This window comes from Mesoplodon mirus (assembly GCF_964341445.2).
Source record: "Mesoplodon mirus genome assembly, chromosome: 14".
In the NCBI taxonomy this organism is placed as follows: Eukaryota; Metazoa; Chordata; class Mammalia; order Artiodactyla; family Ziphiidae; genus Mesoplodon; species Mesoplodon mirus.
Window position 1 is genome coordinate 51,913,029 of NC_138990.1, and position 23,905 is coordinate 51,936,933.

The window sequence follows — 23,905 nt, forward strand, 5'->3', positions numbered from 1 at the left end:
GGATATTTTTTTAAGCTCCCTAGGTGATTCCAATGTACAGTCAAGTAGAGATCCACAGCCCTAGGGAAATTTGTGCTTTTGAATGTAAGGCGCTCACAAATTCTAATTGTGCCTTCATCTCCATTAATTATGCAAGTGGTTGGTGAGAGAGGCAGGAGTTTCACTTTAGCAGTTTTGATTTTTGAGAACTTTTCTATCTTCTCTAAGGAAACAGGAGAAGAAGGAATCTGAAGAACAAAACTGAATAGGTGCTCATTCTCTATAGAGGCTGCTCTAAAATTGTATCATTTATTTTGTACTGAAATCTTGATTAACCAATCCTGGCCAAACCTGATTAAGACTAAGTCCTTGATCTTGATGTCAGTTTGTAAGACTAAAACCTTGCTGGAGGTGAGAGGCTTACGTATTAATATGTGCATGGTAGTGGTAAAGGGATTACTGTAGCCAGAAGGTAGGGAAGCTGAGAATGATAATTCCAAGTGTCTCTCATCTTGTGAAGGCACAGCTTTAGGCAGGGAACTTGAAGGAGGACTTTTGACAGGGAGGTTGGCAGCAGAGCCTTATTGTCTGGGGTCTATACTTTGAGAAGAGTACATGTCCAGATGTGAGCTCTTGAGTGATAGCCACAATGACTCTGCCTACTTCATATTCACCAGTATCTAGGAGGGGGCAGAGATCAAATTTCTGATATGAACTTAAGAGAGCAGACCAGATCACTTAAGCCAAATTATATAAACATTTGGATGTTTTTTGTTTTTAATATTTTAAAATCCCTAAACATTTAATAAAATGAACTTTACTGTTCTAGATTTGACCCAGCTGTGCTAAGGGATCTTAAGAGAGAAGATTTCCATGCTTGAATCAGAATATTGAAGGATGAGCAGCACTTTCTAAGAATTGCACTGGGGGGCTGGTAACAGTCCCCCATGAAATATTTCCAAAAAGACCCGTGAATGCTTCAGTTAGGACTACACCATCAGACCTTCCCCTGTATCTGGAGGTTCCCCGTTTTAAGACTAAGATTTGTGGAGTGCGTTTTATTTATTTATTTTCAAATTTAACTTATTCCAGAAGAAATACAGCATGGTCAACCCTTTGATTTTAGCTTGTAAGATCCATTTAGGACTCCTTACCTTTAAAAATGTAAGATAATGTTTGTTTTGTTTTAAGCTACTAAGTTTATGGTAATTTATTGTAGCAGCCATAGGAAACTCAAACAGTAATAATGCCCCTCTTCCTGGTAGAGTGGGTCCACTCCTTTCTGACCCTTGCCCATTCATCACAGTAATCTCTGCTGTTATTATTAATAAGACATATGAACACAGGAAGTGTGACTGTCAAAAGGAAGTAAGAACAAATGAGTGAGCATGATATAGTCTCATCAAACATTTTCCAAATTAAATTGTGAAGAATTAACTGCTAGAAGGTACTTTTCAAATCTGTAATAGTCAATTACATGAAAAGTACTTAAAGATATACAGAACATTTTGCAGAGTGTATCATATGCAGTTATACATGTAATTTAATACATTTAGAACAATAAAATTTCATGTAAATATGACTGAAAATTCCAGCTCGTACATGGGGGAAGAAAATATTTTAAGGCCTGAATTATCCAATTAAACACATAATTTGTAGGTTCCCATTTTGTAATGCCTGGGTACAGCCTTGATTTAAAATTCTGTAACTACTCAAAGTTTTTCAGATGTAGATTTTCTCTATTTTTCCATAGGCAGGAAAATGGCATTTACTTTTGATTACTACTTTGGAGGAGAAAAGCATTTTGGTTCTTTCATTTTGTGAATTTATATTCCAGTGTCAGAAATAACATTCAGGGATTTGGAGTCCAGAATATCAGCCAAAGAACAGTATTTGCTGGATGAAATTAAAGGTGATTTTTCTCTGGCAGGGATAGAGAATACATGGTATATGCAGGTAAGACAAAGAAACCGTGTGAGTTAGTGGGTGTTGGTAAAGGAAAAACAGTTGGGAAAATAGGCTAGAGTAGCTTATAAGTGATCCCAAAGTATAATAATTCTGGGGACAGTTTCCTGGGTGATAGCATAGCCAGTGTAGAGATAAGCAAGCTTAATGATATATTTGAGATTTTGTTTGTCATATATATACACACACACACAGAGACATACATATATATATATGTTTAAAGTTATGTATCAAAGTGACTATATTGTTTTCAAAGTCCTACCTCTCACAATTTTAACTAGAAAATAGAGAAGGCTCAAAATATGTTAAATTAATAATGAGTTTAAAGATATAATTCATTATTCAATGATTATGGGACTTGTAATTTTTTAAATTATCCATTCTCTAACTTTTAGAGGTTCTCAAATTTTAATGTGTGTAAAAGCATTACCCAGGGAGCTTGTTTAACTGGCTCTGATTAGGTGTGTTTGGGGGAGAGGCCCTGGAATTTTAATTTTAATAAGTGATTTTTCAGTGGCTGATGCAAACTGCACAGGAACAAGCACCAGGCTGCCCACATCCACCCCATGGCCATTCACCTGAAGTTGGGATATAAAGCTTGTTGACTGGCAACAGAGAGTGGGGTCCCCACACCAGCAACATGGACATCACTGGGAAGCTTGTGATAAATGTAGAAACTCAGCTCCATTCCAGACCCACTGAAACAGAATCTTTATTTTAATAAGATCTTGGGATTTAGGGGTGGTAGTGGGATGATTTACAAGAACATTAAAGTTTGAGAAGCAATGTTCTCCTGGAAATCAGCCTCTATAACAATGGTTCTTAATCAGTGGAGTGCCTCCAAGTCCTCTAAGGTGCTCTGAAAAATTACCCCGGTTCCACTTCAGACCCACTGACCCTTCAGTGATATAGGGTCAGGAAATAGCTTTTAAAAAAGATATCCAAAGGTGACTCTGATACACACCACTGGTTAAAACCAATTGCTCTTTAGGGCTTGTCTGGCAACTCAGAACCTTTGGGATGACAAAAATCACACCAGATCACTCTCAAATCTTAGTTTTGCTTTGCAGTGTGACAGCCTAAAATTCAGAGCTGACATTTTTATTACCTCCTATAGCCTCTGTTCTTTTTAGCTTCCTTGTCCTAGTTGTCACACTGGGAGAACTCAAGGAAGTCAGCAAGTTTTCATCTCTGTCCTGTGTCCTCAGAGGATGGCTGATTTATTCCCAAGTTCTCCTGCCTTTTAATTTTATTTTTTCAGTTGAAGTCTATACTAGTGTAGGTCAGACAATTCATAATTCACTCTGAGACTGTGGAAAGGACTCTGAGGTCCTCATTTTCCTCAGGAATTGAGCAGTAGTTTGTTAAAACTCCAGAGCTGTTAAGTTCTCACTCTTAACTGTGGTTCTCATAAATATGAAGAAATAATTAAACTTTATTAAAGGACAATCCAGGCATGAATCTTTTTTTTTTTTTTTTTTTTTTTTGCGATACGTGGGCCTCTCACTGTTGTGGCCTCTCCCGTTGTGGAGCACAGGCTCTGGACACGCAGGCTCAGCGGCCATGGCTCACGGGCCCAGCCACTCCACGGCATGTGGGATCTTCCCAGAGTGGTGCATGAACCCGTGTCCCTTGCACTGGCAGGTGGACTCTCAACCACTGCGCCACCAGGGAAGCCCCAGGCATGAATCTTTATTTCATCTAATGGGCCTTGTAGTAAAGTAACTTTTAAGACATTCTGATGCAATTTTTAACTCAGTCATTTGTGGGGTAGTTTATTTTATAATTGGAAGGGGCTATAAAGTACAGCCTTAGTTCAGATGGTTCTTAAGGACATACCAATAGATCCTTTGTAGATGGGCTCTGAACCAGTCGAGAACAATCAGACACTTGGTGGTCTGTGGCTAAAGCATCACATGCTACTTTTCCTGGATTCAGGAAGGGATAAGGCAGCTGGGTCTGATTGCTTGTGGAAGTTCTGGTGGCGGAGTTCTTTAGGAATTTCTCTAGCTTGCTTTGTGTTCAGTCCAAACACCAATCCAGAAGCAGAAAACCCTCTTTTCGACAGTCAGCATAGTTGACTTATGTTGTCAGTCCGTCAACATAAGAATAGACTATGTCTCAAGAGGAACGATGGGGTGAGGTTTTTCTTCTATTGCTTGAATTCAGCACCTTGGAGAAGGTCCTGCTCCTTTTTGTGGGCACAGTGCTGTCACAGAGACTCCTTGTTGTCCAAGCCTTTCACCTGGCCTGCATTTTGAAATGGGACCATGCTTAAGTAAAATGGTTGCCTTCCATGATAAAGCATTTTTGGGCCAAGGAAGCTATTCTTATACTTTTTAAAATAATCTCTGCTTTGCCCATTTCTGTTCGGCCCTGTCACTTTCTCTATGCAAAGAAAACTCACAGTTGAGAGGACATTTACTTCAAGCTGAGGAGTATTAGAGGATACTACTTCTGGTAGATGGTTTCTTTCCAAAGGAAAAGGCCTAATTTGATAACTGAGAGATTAATATCCATTGTGCCATCTTGCCATTGAGGGAAGCCTATTTGCCTTGAAAATAAAAAATATCTTTCTCAGCAGGCAGTGCTTTCCTTTAAGGATTTTATAACAAAGATAAAAATTGTGATTGGCAAAGTAGTAAACATTTAACACACTTATAATATTATATAATAAACACAAGAACATGCAAGTAGTAAAGGAACATATTCTTATATGCTGCACTGATTGTCTACTAGCATTTAGCATGAAAAGTAACCCTCACACATGGCTAGTTATGAGGATGAAGTGAGTTGAAGGAAGGAAATGGAAATCAGGATGAGGATCCTGACTTCATAACCAGAGTAGGGATGGAGGCTCATCCTCCGTGAAACTTCACAATGTACTTTTCACAGGAGTAAGCCTCATATACTTTTTAGTCAGATTGGAAGATCACTAGTGATTTTGTCCTCATGAAGAAGCACCTTGATTTTCTGAAGCAGTTGTTCAGCAAATTATACTCAGCAGTCTTCTAGTTTCATTCACTTGGACTGTGATTGTGTCACATTATAGTAATTTTTATCAAAGTGTGGACTGACCTGGTACAACACTTTGTGGCAAACTCATCGCTGAATTACTCCTTCCATGGCCACTTTGTGAACAAAGGAAAAAAGAGGAATGCAAGGAGAATTTTTTCATTTTCTAATTTAACATTAGATCATCTTTTGGACTTATGGAGTGTGCAGCAGACTTAGAGAAACAGGTTACGGATCTCTCTTCATGGTTCAGCAGTGCCAGGCCCCTTACTGCTGAGAGGAGGCATGCCTTCTGTCCCACCTCATAGATTCTCTATGGCCATCTTGGAAAACTCCTGACCCATTGCTCCTTGCACCATGGTGACCAGCAAGGGGCTCCTTTTAGTAATTCTACTTTCTCACAAGACCATTAAATGACAAACAAGAATTACTATAAAAATATTATTTCTAATTTCTGTCTTTGATTCTAATCCTTATTTAGGGATATAGGCCTTTTGTGTCTGTGTAACCTAGAGTGAGTAGAAATGCAGAAGAAAGGTGGAAGAAAGGTGGTATAGTGGAAAGGCAGGGTTTAAAGAGTTAAACATTTAAGTTTGACTAGTTCCCCAATCCATACCTAATAACTGGGAAAAACTCAGAACACAATCAAGGGGGGCATGTCTTACTGTTCATGACAGCATCCCTAGTATAGAACACATGTCTGCCATATGACCCTCTGCAAAGATGTGTTGATTACTGGACTAATTGGAAGATCACCTGAGATACTGTAAGTGAAAGCAAAGACAGACTCAGTGAATGCTGTGTGCTTTCCTCTGCTCTGCTGGTGTGTGGGTGGAAAAATCATCACTTTCTGTAAATGCGTGTCAGCCATGCAGTGCCTGTGCTCAAAAATGCCAGGATCGGAGGAGCTGCAAGATGGCAGAAGAGTAAGACGTGGAGATCACCTTCCTCCCCACAATTACATCAGAAATACATCTACATGTGGAACAACTCCTACAGAACACCCACTGAACGCTGGCAGAAGACCTCAGACCTCCCAAAAGGCAAGAAACTCCCCACGTACCTGTGTAGGGCAAAAGAAAAAAGAATAAACAGAGACAAAAGTATAGGGACGGGACCTGCACCAGTGGGAGGGAGCTGTGAAGGAGGAAAGGTTTCCACACACTAGAAACCCCTTCGTGGGCGGAGACGGGGGTGGTGGTGGGGAGCTTCGGAGCCATAGAGGAGAGCGCAGCAATAGGGGCATAGAGTGCAAAGCGGAGAGATTCCCGCACAGAGGCTCGGTGCCGACCAGCACTCACCAGCCCGAGAGGCTTGTCTGCTCACCTGCCGGGGCGGGCGGGGGCTGGGAGCTGAAGCTCGGGCTTCGGAGGTCGGATCGCAGGGAGAGGACTGGGGTTGGCTGCGTGATTACAGCCTGAAGGGGGCTGGTGCGCCACGGCTATCTGGGAGGGAGTCCGGCGAAAAGTCTGGACCTGCCGAAGAGGCAAGAGTTTTTGTCTTGTCTCTGTTTCCTGGTGCGCGAGGAGAGGGGATTCAGAGCGCCGCTTAAAGGAGCTCCAGAGACGGGTGTGAGCTGCGGCTGTCAGCGGGGACCCCAGAGACGGGCATGAGATGCTAAGGCTACTGCTGCCGCCACCAAGAAGCCTGTGTGGGAGCACAGGTCACTATCCACACCTACCCTCCTGGGAGCCTGTGCAGCCCACCACTGCCAGGGTCCCGTGATCCAGGGACAACTTCCCCGGGAGAACACAAGGCGTGCATCAGGCTGGTGCAACGTCACGCCGGCCTCTGCCTCCGCAGGCTCACTCCGCACTCCGTGCCTCTCCCTCCCCCCGGCCTGAGTGAGCCAGAGCCCCCGAATCAGCTGCTCCTTTAACACAGTCCTGTCTGAGCGAAGAACAGATGCCCTCCGGGTGACCTACACGCAGAGGCGGGGCCAAATCCAAAGCTGAGCCCCGGGAGCTGTGCGAACAAAGAAGAGAAAGAGAAATCTCTCCCAGCAGCCTCAGGAGCAGCGGATTAAAGCTCCACAATCAACTTCATGTACCCTGCATTTGTGAAATACCTGAAAAGACAAGGAATCATCCCAAATTGAGGAGGTGGACTTCGGGGGCAAAAATATATATACTTTTTGCCCTTTTTGTTTTTCTGTGAGTGTGTATGTGTATGCTTCTGTGTGTGATTTTATCTGTATAGCTTTGCTTTTACCATTTGTTTTAGGGTTCTGTCTGTCCGTTTTTTTTTCTTTTCAATATAGTTTTTAGCACTTGTTATCACTGGTGGATTTGCTTTTTGGTTTGGTTGCTCTCTTCTTTCTTTTTTTTCTTTTTATTACTTAAAAATTTTTTTAATAATTATTTTTTATTTTAATAACTTTATTTTATTTTATCTTCTTTCTTTCTTTCTTTCTTTTTTTTCCTCCCTTTTATTCTGAGCCATGTGGATGATAGCCTCTTGGTGCTCCAGCCAGGCATCAGAGCTGTGCCTCTGAGTTGGGAGAGCCAAGTTCAGGACATTGGGCCACAAGAGACCTCCCAGATCCATGTAATATCAAATGGTGAAAATCTCCCAGAGATCTCCATCTCAACGCCAAGACCCAGCTCCACTCAATGACCAGCAAGCTCCAGTGCTGGACACCCTATGCCAAACAACTAGCAAGACAGGAACACAACCCCAACCATTAGCAGAGAGGCTGCCTAGAATCATAATAAGGCCACAGAAACCCCAAAATACACCACCAGATGTGGACCTGCCCACCAGAAAGACAAGATCCAGCCTCATCCACCAGAACACAGGCACTACTCCCATCCACCAGGAAGCCTGCAAAACCCAATGAACCAATCTTAGCCACTGGGGGCAGACACCAAAAACAACGAGAACTATGAACCTGCAGCCTGTGAAAAAGAGACCCGAAACACAGTAAGATAAGCAAAATGAGAAGACAGAGAAACACACAGCAGATGAAGGAGCAAGGTAAAAACCCACCAGACCAAATAAATGACGAGGAAATAGGCAGTGTACCTGAAAAAAAATTCAGAGTAATGGTAGTAAAGATGATCCAAAATCTTGGAAATAGAATGGAGAAAATGCAAGAAATGTGTAACAAGGACCCAGAAGAACTAAAGAGCAAACAAACAGTGATGAACAACACAATAAATGAAATTTAAAATTCTCTAGAAGGGATCAATAGCAGAATAACTGAGGCAGAAGAATGGATAAGTGACCTGGAAGATAAAATAGTGGAAATAACTACTGCAGAGCAGAATAAAGAAAAAAGAATGAAAATAATCGAGGACAGTCACAGAGACCTCTGGGACAACATTAAGCATACCAACATTCAAATTGTAGGGTTCCCAAAAGAAGAAGAGAAAAAGGGACTGAGAAGAAGAGATTATAGTTGAAAACTTCCCTAATATGGGAAAGGAAATAATGAATCAAGTCCAGGAAGCACACAGAGTCCCAAACAGGATAAATCCAAGGAGAAACATGCCAAGACACGTATTAATCAAACTATCAAAAATTAAATACAAAGAAAAAACATTAAAAGCAGCAAGGGAAAAACAACAAGTAACATACAAGGGAATCCCTACAAGGTTAACAGCTGATCTTTCAGCAGAAACTCTCCAAACCAGAAAGGAGTGGCCGGACATATTTAAAGTGATGAAGGGGAAAAACCTACAAGCAAGATTACTGTACCTAGCAAGAATCTCATTCAGTTTGATGGAGAAATTAAAACCTTTACAGACAAGCAAAATCTGAGAGAGTTCAGCACCAAACCAGCTTTACAACAAATGCTAAAGGAACTTCTCTAGTCAGGAAACACAAGAGAAGGAAAAGCCCTACAATAACAAACCCAAAACAATTAAGAAAATGGTAATAGGAAAATACATATCGATAATTACCTTAAATGTAAATGGATTAAATGCTCCAACCAAAATATATAGACTGGCTGAATGGATATAAAAGTAAGACCTGTATATATGCTGTCTGCAAGAGGCTCACTTCAGACCTAGGGACACATACAAACAGAAAGTGAGGGGAAGGAAAAAGGTATTCCATGCAAATGGAAATCAAAAGAAAGCTGGAGTAGCAATTCTCATATCAGACAAAATTGACTTTAAAACAAAGACTATTACAATAGACAAAGAAGGACACTACATAATGATCAAGGGATCAATCCAAGAAGAAGGTATAACAATTGTAAATATTTATGCACCCAACATAGGAGCATGTCAATACATAAAGCAAATCAACAGTAACACAATCATAGTAGGGGACTTTAACACCCCACTTTCACCAATGGACAGATCATCCAAAATGAAAATAAATAAGGAAACGCAAGCTTTAAATGATATATTAAATAAGATGGACTTAATTGATATTTATAGGACATTCCATCCAAAAACAACAGAATACACTTTCTTCTCAAGTGCTCATGGAACATTCTCCAGGATAGATCATATCTTGGGTCACAAATCAAGCCTTGGTAAATTTAAGTAAATTGAAGTCATATCAAGCATCTTTTCCTACCACAATGCCATAAGACCAGTCACAAGCACTGAAATTGAAACTGTGATTAAAAATCTTCCAACAAACAAAAGCCCAGGACCAGATGGCTTCAGAGGCGAATTCTTTCAAACATTTAGAGAAGAGCTAACATCTATCCTTCTCAAACTCTTCCAAGTTATATCAGAGAGAGGGACACTCCCAAACTCATTCTACAAGGCCACCATCACCCTGATACCACAACCAGACAAAGATGTCACAAAACAAGAAAACTACAGGCCAATATCACTGATGAACATAGATGCAAAAATCCTTAACAGAATACTGGCAAACAGAATCCAACAGCACATTAAAAGGATCATACATCATGATCAAGTGGGGTTTATCCCAGGAATGCAAGTATTCTTCAGTATACCCAAATCAGTCAATGTGATACACCATATTAACAAATTGAAGGAGAAAAAACGTAAGATCATCTCAATAGATGCAGAGAAAGCTTTTGCCAAAATTCAACACCCATTTATAATAAAAACCCCGTAGAAAGTAGGCATAGAGGGAACTTACCTCAACATAATAAAGGCCATATATGACAGTCCCACAGCCAATATCATGCTCAATGGTGAAAAACTGAAACCATTTCCACTAAGATCAGGAACAAGACAAGGTTGCCCACTCTCACCACTGTTATTCAACATAGTTTTGGAAGATTTAGCCACAGCATTCAGAGAAGAAAAAGAAATAAAAGGAATCCAAATTGGAAAAGAAGAAGTAAAACTGTCTCTGTTTGCAGATGACATGATACTATACATAGAGAATCCTAAAGATGCTACTAGAAAACTACTAGAGCTAATCAATGAATTTGGTAAAGTAGCAGGATACAAAATTAATGCACAGAAATCTCTGGCATTCCTATACACTAGTAATGAAAAAACTGAGAGTGAAATTTAAAAAACACTCCCATTTACCATTGCAACATGAAGAGTAAAATACCTAGGAATAAACCTACCTAAGGAGACAAAAGACCTGTATGCAGAAAATTATAAGACACTGATGAAAGAAATTAAAGATGACACAAACAGATGGAGAGATATACCATGTTCTTGGATTGGAAGAATCAACATTGTGAAAATGACTCTATTACCCAAAGCAATCTACAGGTTCAATGCAATCCCTATCAAACCACCACTGGCATTTTTCACAGAAGTAGAACAAAAAATTTCACAATTTGTTTGGAAACACAAAAGACCCTGAATAGCCAAAGCAATCTTGAGAAAGTAAAACGGAGCTGGTGAAATCAGGCTCCTTGACTTCAGACTCTACTACAAAGCTACAGTAGTCAAGACAATATGGTACTGGCACAAAAACAGAAATATAGATCAATGGAACAGGATTGAAAGCCCAGAGATAAACCCACACATATATGGTCACCTTATCTTTGATAAAGGAGGCAAGAATATACAATGGAGAAAAGCCAGCCTCTTCAATAAGTGGTGCTGGGAAAACTTGACAGCTACATGTAAAAGAATGAAATTAGAATACTCCCTAACACCATACACAAAAATAAACTCAAAATGGATTAAAGACCTAAATGCAAGGGCAGACACTATCAAACTCTTAGAGGAAAACATAGGCAGAACACTCTATGACATAAATCACAGCAAGATCCTTTTTGACCCACTTCCTAGAGAAATGGAAATTTTAAAAAAAAGTAAACAAATGGGACCTAATGAGACTTCAAAGCTTTTGCACAGCAAAGGAAACCATAAACTCAAAATGGATTAAAGACCTAAATGTAAGGCCAGACACTAAAACTCTTAGAGGAAAACATAGGCAGAACACTCTGTGATGTAAATCACAGCAAGATCCTTTTTGACCCACTTCCTAGAGAAATGGAAATTAGAAAAGAAGTAAACAAATGGGACCTAATGAAACTTAAAAGCTTTCGCACAGCAAAGGAAACCATAAACAAGATAAAAAGACAGCCCTCAGAATGGGAGAAAATATTTGCAAATGAAGCAACTGACAAAGGATTAATCTCCAAAATTTACAAGCAACTCATGCAGCTCAATATCAAAAAAACAAACAACCCAATCCAAAAATGGGCAGAAGACCTAAATAGACATTTCTCCAAAGAAGATATACAGATTGCCAACAGACACATGAAAGAACGCTCAACATCATTAATCAGTAGGGAAATGCAAATCAAAACTACAATGAGATACCATCTCACACCGGTCAGCATGGCCATCATCAAAAAATCTAGAAACGATAAATGCTGGAGAGGGTGTGGAGAAAAGGGAACCCTCTTGCATTGTTGGTGGGAATGTAAATTGATACAGCAACTATGGAGAACAGTATGCAGGTTCCTTTACCATACAACCCAGGAATCCCACTACTGGGCATATACCCTGAGAAAACCATAATTCAAAAAGAGTCATGTATCACAATGTTCATTGCAGCTCTATTTACAATAGCCAGGACATGGAAGCACCCTAAATGTCCATCAACAGATGAATGGATAAAGAAGATGTGGCACATATATACAATGGAATATTACTCAGCCATAAGAAGAAGCGAAATTGAGTTATTTGTAGTGAGGTGGATGGACCTAGAGTCTGTCATACAGAGTGAAGTAAGTCAGAAAGAGAAAAACAAATACTGTATGCTAACACATATGTGGAATCTAAGAAAAAAAAAGTCATGAAGAACCTAGGGGCAAGATGGGAATAAATACGCAGACCTACTAGAGAATGGACTTGAGGATATGGGGACGGCTAAGTGTAAGGTGGGACAAAGTGAGAGAGTGGCATGGACATATATGCACTACCAAACGTAAAATAGATAGCTAGTGGGAAGCAGCTGCATAGCACAGGGAGATCAGCTCGGTGCTTTGTGAACACCTAGAGGAGTGGGTTTGGGATGGTTGGAGGGAGGGAGATGCAAGAGGGCAGAGATATGGGGATACATGTATATGCGTAACTGATCCACTTTGTTATAAAACAGAAACTAACATACCATTGTAAAGCAATTATACTTCAATAAAGATGTTAAAAAAATGCCAGGATCAATTCATTTAATAGCTGGGCGTCCAATCTGAAAGCATTGGTATAGACGATCTTATTTACAAAGCAGAAATAGAGACACAGATGTAGAGAACAAACGTATGGATATCAAGGGGGAAAGTGGGGGCTGTGTTTGGAATGAATTGGGATATTGGGATTGACGTATATACACTACTGATTCTATGTATAAAGTAGATAACTAATGAGGACCTACTGTATAGCACAGGGGACTATACTCAGTGCTCTGTGGTGACCTAAATGAGAAGGAAATCCTAAAATGAGTGTATATATTATATACGTATAGCTGATTCACTTTGCTGTACAGTATAAACTAACACAATATTGTAAAGCAACTATACTCCAATTTAAAAAAAATAGCTAGGGGTACAGGAGACAAAGACCAACAGGATTTGTGGAAGAGATGGCAAAGCCAGGTTTTCTTTCCCTTTATTTTCTCTTCATGTTAACCTTTTTGATTCCTTACCTAACCTTGATCTATAATGACATCTTCTGGGAGGAGACAACTTTAAGCAACTTTACAGATACAAAAAAAAAAAAAAATAGGAAAAAGGAAAGCACATATAGCTGATTAGTTTGCCTCTTTCTGCTCACTACCCTTTTATTATTTTTCTGTTTTTGAGCTGACAGGGTTTCAGTCTTTGCAAATCAAGTCTATTAAATGTTTAGCATTCTGACTGGCTAAACCCAGCAGTAGTGGTTACTAGCTGTTCTTCTGCTGTTACTAAGCAATTATTGAAAACTTATTAAGTACACAGAATGAGGCTAATTAGTGCATATAATACACAAATAAAAACTGGCATTGTAGAAGCAATAAGCAATATTCTGTAAAGGGTATTGCTAATCTGGATTTCTCCATTCTGGGACAAGAATTTTGTCTACAATGGTCTCCCTATCAAAATTACAGTTTCTTTAATTAGAACTTTAGGGAGGCAGAAAAACCATTAGTTGGTAGTGACTTAATGCATTGGTTGTGAGTAAATGAAAATAGTACATAATGAACCTAAGCTATCATTTATATTCAGTACTGTGATATATTGGGACTTGATATAAACTTCTAATTTCTCCTCTCTACCAGTTTGATGAAGACTTTTAGTCCTCTTTATCCTGTCCAGTATTGCAGAGAGGATGGACTTTAGATCTGATTCCATAGACATATGGGGATACTGCCCCAGGTCTTATGCCTGAGCCATTCTGGGTTGAACTCTTATTTCAAAGTCCTTGCTTTTATTTTCTGCTTATGCATGGGCTCAAGCTTTATTTGCTTAACTTTATGACTTTAATTAAGCTCTACAAAATGCTTATTATTAATTTTTTATTCAACTGAAATGGGCTATTCTCGGTCTTTTTGCATGAAGCTGTATTTTCCGTTACCATGATTTTAGTTACTTCCAAATCCTGCAAATCTCTCTTCTGAGCGTCAAACCTCCATGTTCAAATACCTACTGGGATGTTCCATACATCATTCAAACTCGGCATGACTAAAACTGAGATTATTTTCAACTCCTTCCTACTCCTAGATTGTTCAAATCCAGACTTGTCCATTTCCTGGTATGGGACTTGGGCAGGTCACTCAGCCTTTCTGTGTCTCAGTTCCCTCATCTATAAAAGGGAATAAGAAAAACAGTTATCTCATAGACTTAAGGAGAATAAATGAGTTAATATGTGTGCCTTTACATAATAAACACTATATAAATATTAGTTACTATTATTTTTAAAAGTATTAGTCCCTTGGTGCTCTCTAACTTTGGAAATGGCACAACATTCACCCAATGGCTCAAGCAGGAAACCTCAAATTGCATCATCCTCAATTTCTCCCTCACCTCCCCCAATTGAAGAGTGAGTCCTTTGGATACTACTTCTTAAATATCTTTTGAATCTTCCCTCTTTTCTCTAACCCCAGTGCCATTGCATAATCCTGTATTACTGCAGTAGCCTCCTAGCTAGCGTTTTACCGCTTATAATACCTTCTTCATTCCTACTCTCTACACTAAATACATAACTATATTTTAAAAAGGCAAATCTGGTTGAATATTGTCCCCACTTAAAACCTTTCCATGCTTGTCATTACCTCTCCACTGTCTTTAATAAGGTATACAGAGGTCTAAATAACCTGGCCTCTTCTTTCTTTTTTAACCTCAATTCCTGCCTTTTCTCACTTTTGGGTCTTTACTGGTTTGAAGGGCTCTTCTTGCCCAACTTTTCCTGCCCCCCCACCTCCCCCACCCACAATTTGGCTACCTTCTCATACCTGTGGATTATATATTGCTTTGACTGCTTAACATCTTATTCCCTGGGGGGACTCAACTACAGTACCCGAAATTGATCCGTTCCCACTGCACGGGTAACTTTGTGACTACTTGAATATCTAAGACGATAGACACATTGGTTCTTCCATGGCAGATGTTGTTCTCTGGGTCAGAGAAAAAAACAGCACCAAGCCCAACATATACTATATGGAAATTCAGGTTTTCCCATGTATATCCATAAGGTAGGGAAAATAGCATAGTACTATTGTAAGAGTCTGATTTTAGATTGTCACTAGAATGAGCAATCCTAACAAGTTGGATTAACAAGTATCAATTGTTAGAAAAAAGGACAAACTAATAGCATTTATGTCTCTTTCATTACATTTTACTCTCTCTGAATATAAGGACTTTATATGTCTTGTTTGTCATATATTTTGTGCCTTAGCATGAAACTGTCATTCAAAAAATAATTTACAGAATTGAGTCATCTATTTTAGAGTGTGAAGAAACACTAAGAAATGATTTTGTCTAGCCCTCTGATAAAAGTGTAATACTATCCTTATGTTTGACAAATAAGTCACCTGAAGTCCAGAAATTTACAAACTTATTCTAGGTCACATGGAATCACTTCCCTAATATTATTCTCTTTCTACCACTCCTTGTTGCCACCCAATTGCATTTTTACATTTCTAATATGTTAATTTGCCTGCATAGAGACTGGAAAAAACTAGCTTTCGTATCCTAATTTCAGAGCACTCTTTGTTTGTTAAATCTCAGGGTTGAAAATAAAATTGGAAGTTAGAATGGGACAAAAATGCCTGTTTTGGGAGTTTGGGATTTATCCTCTGGGATAAATTTTTAAACTATTCTCAGTGGAACCCCTGTCAGGGACCTCAAGAGCTTTGTCTGGACTTCCCACTTATATTTCAATCAGAGAAGTTCCTTGGCTTTATTGAAAGCTTCTTTTGAAGAAAGAAATGTGTGAATAAAAATACATTTGAAAACTATTGCTCTAGGGAGTATGTAACATTTTCGTTCGCTACTCAAACATCATCTTTGGTTGAGCTCTTAAGGTAAAATTTCCTTCTTTTTTGTCTTTGACCAGATTCTCTTAATAACTTTTAGGGTGAGGGTTAATTTTGGATCTATATGTTTAAGTAAATAAATGTTAGCAGTTATAAAATAAAATATATATTAGGACCTAAAAATTTATCAACCAGATTAAGAAAAATAGAGTACGCTTTAAGTATTCTCTTTCATTTCCTTTTTGAAAAAATATGCAGTTGTGGGGAATTTGAAAAATGTCTATTACATGCACATTCTTATATTCTCTGGGCTAGTTTAGTGATAAATGCAATTGGTGAGTTAAATGAGAATGGTTAGAAAAACTGCTGAAACTTGAGCAGCAATTGTGGATTAGTTAATGGTTGCCCAGGGGTGGGTGTTGGTAGTTCCAATAATTTTTGGATAGCATTGCAAAAGCTTCTGAAGAATCTTTTAAATCACGCAATCTCTCTATTCTATTACTTGTAAAATGAGGGGCTTTATATAGATGAGGACAATACACATTTTTATAGATTTGTACGGTTCTTTACAGTTTAGTAAGTGCTTTCATGTTTTTCCTCTTCTGAGAGAAATGTAAGGCTCCTTGCAGCTTCAAAATTCTATTACTTTATATTTTATTGATTCTTTTGAATGTTCTTTGAGATTTTTAAAATTCAAAACTGACATATATATTGAAGGGTTTTAGTTTAGCAGTGATATGACCTTCCAACTCCTTGCTTTCCTAGATATTACTTGGATTATGATCATGGTCTCTGTTAATGAATAATCTACTAATGAATAAGTAGTGTAGAAATATTCAAAAGGATGCCTTTCAAAAGAACTAATTCTAATACCTTGTGAACAATTAAAATCCTAAATAGCTAAAGATTACACAATTGTAGCACAAAGTTCCATTTATCTTTTTCATTTTCTTTAAAGAATTCCAGGCTTCCCTGGTGGTTCAGTGGTTAAGACTCCTCGCTTCCACTGCAGAGGACGTTCAATCACCAATCAGGGAAGTTCTGCATGCTGCAGGGTGCGGCCAAAAAAAAAAAAAAAAAAATTCCACAGAACTGGGGAAATGATCTAGTATACATGGAAACTGGTTTTTAGATTGTCATTATCATGGGCAATCCAAAGAGGGTTGAATTACTAAATCTGAATTACACACACACACAATTTGCAACAAAGGAGGCAAGGCAGTGGAGAAAAGACAGTCTCTTCAATAAGTAGTGCTGGGAAAACTGGACAGCTACACGTAAAAGAATGAAATCAGAACATTTTTTAACACCACATACAAAAATAAACTCAAAATGGACTGAAGACCTAAATGTAAGACCTGAAACCATACAACTCCTAGAGGGAAACATAGGCAGAACACTCTTTGGCACAATTGTAGCAGTATTTTTTTTTGGATATGTCTCCTAAGGCAAAGGAAACAAAAACAAAAATAAACAAATGGACCTAATTAAACTTAAAAGCTTTTGCATGACAAAGGAAACCGTTGACAAAATGAAAAGACAACCTACTGAATGGGAGAAAATATTTGCAAATGATAGACTGATAAAGGGTTAATATCAAAATACATAAATAGCTCATATAACTCAACATGAAAAAAACAAACAACCTGATTAAAAAATGGGCAGAAGACCTGAATAGACATTTTTCCAAAGAAGACATGCAGATGGCCAATAGGCACATGAAAAGATGTTCAGTGTCATTAATTACCATAGAAATGCAAATCAAAACCACAATGAGATATCACCTCACACTTGTCAGAATGGCTATCATCAAAAAGACCACAAATAACAAATGTTGGAGAGTATGTGGAGAAAAGGGAATTCTTGTACACTGTTAGTAGAAATGTAAATTGGTGCAGCCACTGTGGAAAACAGTATGGCGATTACTCAAAAATCTAAAAATAGAACTGCCATATTATCCAACAATTCCACTGCTGGATAGATAACTGAAAAAAATGAAAACGCTAATTTGAAATACTAATGCACCCCAGTGTTCATAGCAGCATTATTTACAATAGCCAAAATATGAAAGCAACCTAAGTGTTCATCAGCAGATGAATGGATAAAAATGTGGCATGTATGTGTGTATACACACACACACACACAAACACATACACACAATGGAATACTACTCAGCCATAAAAAAGCATGAAATTTTGCCATTTGCAACAACATGGATGGACTTGGAGGTTATTATGGTCAGTGAAGTAAGTCAGACAGAGGAAGACAAATACTGTGTGTTATTACTTATATGTGGAATCTAAAACATAAATTAGTTAAATTACAAAAAAGAAACAAACTCACAAATATAGAGAACTAGTGGTTACCAGTGGGGAGAGCGAAGATGGCAGGGACAATATGGGGTAAGAGATTAGTAGGTACAAACTACTGTGTATAAAATAAATAAGCTACGAGGATATATTGTACAGCACAGGAAATATAGACAATATTTTATAACTATAAATAGAGTATAACCTTTAAAAATTGTGAATCACTACATTGTATACCTAAAACTTATATAATATTATAAATCAACTATACTTCAACTCCCCCACCCCCACAATAATGGCCACTGTCAGAAGACAATCTAAATGTTTCTACTAAAACATTTTCTCATTTCTCTAGTATTAGTTTGAGATTATAACACTTAAAATGAGCCCCAAAAGGAGCTGAAACAATTTGATATAGGCTATTTTTAAATTAAAGGGAGTGAACTATAGGAGACTTTGTTTTTTGCTTAGTTTCCTTTTTAGGGAGGTGTTAAGGATAGGATAGGGCAAGAGGCTGATTGGGAGTGATTCCAATTATTTCTCGTACAGTTTTTTTTTTCCTCTAGGAAAAGATTGTCAAAGAAGAAATAGGGTAGCTTAATGCTAATACAGGTCCTTCCTCTAGACATCAGACATGCTCCCATTCAGATTTTCATGGCTTTTCATGACAACACCTAGAGGAAGAAAATATGTAGAATGACATTTATTGAACATCTACTATGTAACAGGTGCTCTCTACATTGAGTGTAAAAGGATCCAGATGCAGACTGTAGATCTAGGTAGAGTCATATTCTTTTCTATGTAGAGCTTAGATGATCCTAAATGGATTTAGATATAGCAATTGTCCATCTTCTATTTCTACACATAAATTTACAGAGGAAAGAGTCTGAGTTTCATCTTTTTTGAGAGTCACATTTTTTGAAACTAGACCTGTGGACTGGAGTGGCTCTTCCTAGACCATCTTGAAGAAATGAGAGGAACAAGAGTTTCAGCCAGACTTGACTCTTGCATCAGGGACCAGAGGCTGAGGACACTGGATAGCTAATAATCTGTGAAGCAGCAGACACTGGAACCTGATCCAACATAGCAAACTTGGAAGCTAAATTGTGACCCAGGGATGCGTCTGTGTGAGGACATGGGACTTGCTTAATATAGAAATTTAACTCTCAAATTCAACATATACATGGCAGAGACTAGAAAGTCAAAATTACAATTTAATTTTTATGGACCTTTCTAGATTCGCTATCGCTGAATTCACAGAATAAGATGGAAGACTTCATCTTTTGTTTTCCCTTTCGGATTTGTTTCTCAGATACCTCCCATACTGTGATCACCTCCCCACATGGAGAGATAATGACATTTAAAGGTTTGTACATTGACTATAATTATGAGTTTCAACGTGCACTCTGATATTAAGTTCTAAATCCCGTATATTATGGGACTCTGGAGTAATAATTGGAATACAGGCTGAGTTTGAAGCAGATTTTCCCTGACTAAGAAGAACTCTGGCAAGATATGACATATTTGTCAATTTGAGGATCTACTATGGCCTGGGCAAATCGGCTGGGTCCCATAATGGAAGCCAGGTGCCAAGAAGGACAACAGAAGGCACTTGGACTGGGTGAATTGGTCACTCTGTTAAGTGTGGGATATTCTGATTTTGGCAAGAAGTGATACAGAGGCTCTGGTCTCAAGTAGTATGAGCAAGACACTGGCATGAACATGGACTAGGGGTTATGTTTCTGCTTCATTTCTACAGGACACTGGTCATGTTTGTCCCAGTGAGCTCTGGTGGTAAAATCAAGAACTCTTATCACACTAGGATGGTGATGTTTTGGGAACCTAAGTGGTACTGCTTTGTGGTCCTCCTTCCAACATCCATTCTTTTCATTTTCTCTTTTAATTAAAACCTAAGGAGCTAGCTCTTTATCTTGGTAACTAAGGTGCAAGTAAAGAATAGATTTTTTAAAAAAATCATTCACGTTTATCAGAGTACTCTGAAGACAGCAGTTAAATATTATTTTCTGTCAATATGAGTAGGTTTGGCAAAAGGGAAAGAGTGTTCTTCTATTTCAGAATTCTAGTAAAAGAAACAGAGAATACCCAGTCAAGATAAATATTTTAGTTCCATTAATTATTTTTTCCTGTGTCATGAAGAAAGCTCATAGATGGTATATAGTAGTCATATCAACAAATATTTATAATGTTCCTACTTAGCCGCATTTTACAAAGGATTTCAAATATCCTTTTCCTGTAATTCTTAAGTTTTGTACAGTCTTACTGAATGAGGAAAATGGCCCAATTTTGACTTTTCCTTTTTTATGACTTCTAGAAATGACCATTTTGCTGGAATGTGTTCCTAGAAATCAATAATGCTGTGGAACATATTTTCTCATATACAATATTAGAGTTGGGAATCACATTTCTTATCCAGGTCTTAGTGACCTACAAATCATACCCATGATCCAAAACATATCATAGAAGCAAGGATAACTAGCCATCACTATAAATATTTAGTAGATGACTTTCATTCTTAGAAATAATCTATTTTATTTTATTGTTTACTATACCAGCAGTGTATTTTCATTCTGTAGGTCTATAATTGTCAAATAATGGCAATGTCTTACAGTTTAATCTGTTATATATAATATACATGAAACTCACAAAAGCAGCTAGGTTATAAATTTGGCTACAACCAATATATTAGCTCAAACATGTTTTTAAACTTTTATTTAATGATAACATCCCTTGCATGATTTGGAAAGTCTCTTTTTAGGATAATTTGGATGACAGTCCTAGGAAGTTTACATGAATTCCTTTTTTGACCTTAGCTTTGTGCACAAAATACCAGGGACACAATTATTATTGTGGATAAAATTTTGAAGATTCTTTTATTGACAAGAATACATTTGAAGTTAAGGGTTAGTAAAAATAAGAAAGATGAAGATATGGTAATATAAATATTTATTAAGGCATTATTTTTTATAATGAAAAAGTGGAAAAATATAAATGCCAATTGAAAGGTTTAGCTAAATGAATTATATTACAAAGGAAAGTTTTATAGATATTAAAACTGATGTTGCAGAAGCATTTTTATTAACATTGGAAATATTATCATATGTTATTAACTGAAAAGCATAGATTGCAAAATAATACAGTATAAAATTATATACTGATACACATAGGTTATATAATAAGAAGGCTACTCAACAATGAAATTACTAATACTGCTTTTTCTGATTGTTTGTGTTGTTTTAGTTTTCTTATTTTGCCAGTCTGAATATCTGAATAACAAAAAAAAATGTTAAAGAATATGTTTTATCCCTGTGATAAGAAAAAACAAGAAAATTTAGGACTTATTTCCCAACCCCGAGACTTTTTTGTCATTTATTTTAAATTATGCTATTGGAAATTCCTTGTATATGTATCTTTACATTCTTGAGAACATATTATTTATGGGATGAATTGCTGACAGCTGAGTTATTGGAGGAAAGAGTATTTACAGTATAATTTTTAAGATATAAACAAAAAGATTGCATCCAATATGATAAAAGGGGAATTATATGAAAAGAGAATTTATAGAAGCACAAATACAAATGTTCAATAATGATATGAAAATCAAGGCAAATGAAAGTAACATGATTTTAGACTTATCAGATGTGTATTGAATTTGATCTATCAAGTTTTGTAAGGGCTGGGGAAACAAGTGCTCTCATGTATAGTGGAAGGGAATATAAATTGGTACAGTGTATTATTTTTTAAATTAAGGAAATGAATGGGCTGATCTTTCCCTATATTATCTCAGTTTCTTCAAAACCGAATTTTGAACCTACTAAGGCATCCCTCCCTTTATCTCCAGAATAGACAAAGACTCTTGAGAGTTACTTTTAGTTTTCACATTCATTTTCCTTTCTCAAAGTTCTCTTAATCTAACTGACTCTGCAAGGAAGGTCTATATTCTACTTGTTCCATAAGGACAGCGGAATATGGATATGCTTTTACTTGTCAGTTTTGCTGTGTAATGACCTTAAAGTGTCAGAGGCTTACATCATGAACCTCATGGGCTCATGGGTCAGCTGGAGAGGACCTATTTCAGCCTGCACTTCAGGTTCCATTCTACTGCATGTGTTTTTCATTCTTTCTTGACCTGGATACCCTGGGCACATTCTTCTCATGACTGATGGTGGGAAGGCAGAGGCAAGGGGCAAGCCAAACCATGCATGCACATTTAACCTCTGCTCCCATAGTGTCCACTAACATTCCACTGGCCAAAGCAGAAAACATGTCCAAACTCAAAGTCAATGGGGTGGGAAATATACTCTGTCTACCCTTAGTAGGATGTACCCCAAATTCATACAGCAAGGGCATGGCATGTGTACTTCTGTATCACACCTGTCCATTTTAATAGCTTAAGTGGTAGGAAGGCATTTGCCCTGCTCCCTAGTGGGTCTCCAAATACACATTTTGAGATCGTACTGGTTTCATTATTGAGGTGGATAAAATTATTTTTCATGCGAAATTTTAATTTGTTGATAGTCAGAGTTATGAACATATGAAACCATGGCTACTCCTGTATTGTTTTACCAATCACTTTCTCATAAATTCCTATTTGATTCTCACAATCACTCTAAGCATTGTTATTTTCGGTACACTGAATAGTTAAATGACTTGGTGGAATTCAGTAGTTGGGATCTTTAGCACTGCATAGCATGCCATGTAATAACTCCTGTATGTGACTTTTTAAATTGTCTTTCCCAAGGTCACAGACTTAGTATGTGGCAAAACCAATGTTGAAACACTCGTGTCCTGTCTCCTTCTAACTCTGCCAGTACACATCTTCTTTAATTAGTGTCCAACAAATGGTCTGATTTTTTCAAAAGCCTCTTCTAAAACCACATTAAAAAGAAATTATCTTAAAGGTGTAATCAGGTTAAGTACTGACCTTATGACTGAAGAGGCTTGTTCAGATGGCCAGGCACACATGGCTCAGGGAGTTTAGTCACCAGATGCATTTTCTGTGAGAATGGCAATGAATAAATATTTACTCCAAATTTGGCCTAGGCATTACCTGACTGCTTCATTGCTTTTGCCATTATCTTGCAGCATTTTCATCTCTAGTTATTTAATTTAGGAGAAATAAAAATTTAGAAGTCTCAGTTTAATCTCACACAGAAGCAAAAATAGTTGTGCCATATACTACTTTTATTACTTTTGACCTATTCTAGCTAAGATTATAGATTAGGCAAGTTTACTCATCCATCAGTGGAACAGGTGACTGGATTTGTGAAGTGACACAGATCATAAAGATCAGTGAGGTGTTTGTTTCTATTTAAATTACCTTGGAAGGGCATTAATTTAAGTAAGCCTAACCGAAGCCTTATAGCTGGAAAGGATAGGATTTCAGGGTTTCATTTTTAAGAATGCAGTTTAGACTATGATATGAAAAAAGGCAATGATCTCTTCTATGTCAGTCCCTCACAATGTGTGTGTTAGGAGGCATTGTTGTTTAGGGAAAAGAGACTGCAAAAGTAAGACGCATTTTTGTTTTCCTAAAACTCTTCCAAAGTAAGAGAAAAAATAAAGTTTCATTTACGGTAGGAAAATTATAATCTTCCACCTATAACTATTTCAAGTTTTTAGGAACTGGAAAAAATTAGTAAGTTCATTGTTATCCCAATGTCCAAAGGATATCCAAAATGACAGTGACCCAGAATGTGCCTACCTCTAAATAATCTATTTAAAAAGGGGCAATGTGAATTTTCAGGAAATCACTT

At 37.6% G+C, this 23,905-nt stretch overlaps 1 long non-coding RNA gene across 1 annotated transcript in view; it reads left to right on the forward strand.

The window, feature by feature from the left end:
* LOC309815238 overlaps positions 1 to 23,905 on the forward strand; it is a 1,174,291-nt gene that overhangs the window by 517,439 nt on the left and 632,947 nt on the right. The gene's annotated exons all lie outside the window — the stretch shown is intronic.